This window comes from Arachis hypogaea, chromosome 15 (genome assembly GCF_003086295.3).
Source record: "Arachis hypogaea cultivar Tifrunner chromosome 15, arahy.Tifrunner.gnm2.J5K5, whole genome shotgun sequence".
NCBI lineage: Eukaryota > Viridiplantae > Streptophyta > Magnoliopsida > Fabales > Fabaceae > Arachis > Arachis hypogaea.
In genome coordinates, this window is record NC_092050.1 from 95430995 (window position 1) to 95432673 (window position 1679).

Here is a 1679-nt window from a genome sequence, read left to right on the forward strand (position 1 = left end):
TCCTTCGAGAACGTTAGTGACACTTACCTTTGTCACTAACGTTCCAATGTGCCCCTATTTCACACGTTAGAGTCCATGTTCACTAGGTTAACGTGGCTTCTAATGTAGTCATGCTAGCCATCTCCAACGTTAGTGACAAAGGTGAGTGTCACTAACGTTGGCTTCTTATCTCTTTATCCACGTTAACTAAGTTAACGTGGGAGTTAACGTTGCTCATGGTGGCTCTTGGTGGTTCACCCCAACGTTACTGACAAAGGTAAGTGTCACTAACGTTGGCGACAAATTGCTCTCTCCATGTTAACTAAGTTAATGTGGCTTATGGAAGCTTGGCCAACGTTAGTGACAAAGGTGAATGTCACTAACGTTGGCTTCCCTTTTGCTTCTTAACGTTAGAAGCCACGTTAACTAAGTTAACGTGGCAACTAACGTGGCCAATTATGAGCTTGGTCCAACGTTAGTGACAAAGGGGAGTGTCACTAATGTTGGCCTTATTGTCTTCTTCCACGTTAGAGTTCACGTTAACTTAGTTAACGTGACTCTTAACGTGGGCTTATGATGGCTTCGAGGGCGTTATTGGCGATTGCCTTTCTCATTAACTTTGCAAGTTAGCACCCATTCTACGTTAGAGGTCACGTTAGTGGGACTAACGTGACTGCTAACATGGTTCTTCTTTGCTTCCTTTGTCCTGAAATCAAGCAACAAAGTGCATCAAAGTTCTAGGCTAAGTCATGAGTCATGCATCTTCCAATTTACCATATAATTCATGCAAAATCCTCATGAAATCATGTAAATTGCACAATGTATGCTTGAATCAAGATGTAAGTGAATATCTACCCAAAACTAGCTTATTTTCTAGGAAAATGCATGAAACTACCCTAAAAATAGTAAAGAAAAGGTCAGTGAAACTGGCCTAAATGCCCTGGCATCAATGGTCCAGTGACATCTTTGGTAGCTTAGACAGACCATCATAGAATATATCCAGAATGGTCCATTCTGAAAGCATGTCAGAAGGACACTTTTTGGTCAGTTGCTTATATCTCTCCCAAGCTTCATAGAGGGATTCACCTTCTTTCTGTCTGAAGGTTTGAACATCCACTCTAAGCTTACTAAGCTTTTGAGGAGGAAAGTACTTGGCTAAGAAATCCGTGACCAGCTTATTACAAGAGTTCAGGCTATCTTTAGGTTGAGAGTCCAACCATACTCTAGCTCTGTCTCTTACAGCAAACGGGAAAAGCATAACCTGTAGACCTCGGGATCAACCCCATTGGTCTTAACAGTATCACAGATCTGCAAGAATTCAGTCAAGAACTGAAAAGGATCTTCAGATGGAAGTTCATGAAACTTGCAGTTCTGTTGCATCAGAGAAACTAATTGAGGTTTAAGCTCAAAGTTGTTTGCTCCAATGGCAGGAATTGAGATGCTTCTTCCATGTAAATTTTAATTAGGTGCAGTGAAGTCACCAAGCATCATCCTTGCATTATTATTATTTTCGGCCATTTTGTCTTCTTCTTTTTCGAAAATTTCTGTCAGATTTTCTCCAGAGAGTTGTGCTTTAGCTTCCCTTAGCTTCCTCTTCAGAGTCCTTTTAGGTTCAGGATCAGCTTCAACAAGAATGTTCTTATCCTTGTTCCTACTCATATGAAAAAGAAGAAGAAAGCAGAAAATATGGAATCCTCTAT

At 40.7% G+C, this 1679-nt stretch overlaps 1 non-coding gene across 1 annotated transcript; it reads left to right on the plus strand.

The window, feature by feature from the left end:
• Positions 1-997: 997 nt before the first annotated feature.
• Positions 998-1105, plus strand: LOC112752768 (small nucleolar RNA R71). The gene has a single exon (XR_003177185.1). It is a non-coding gene; the product is annotated as a small nucleolar RNA R71 (small nucleolar RNA).
• Positions 1106-1679: the final 574 nt, after the last annotated feature.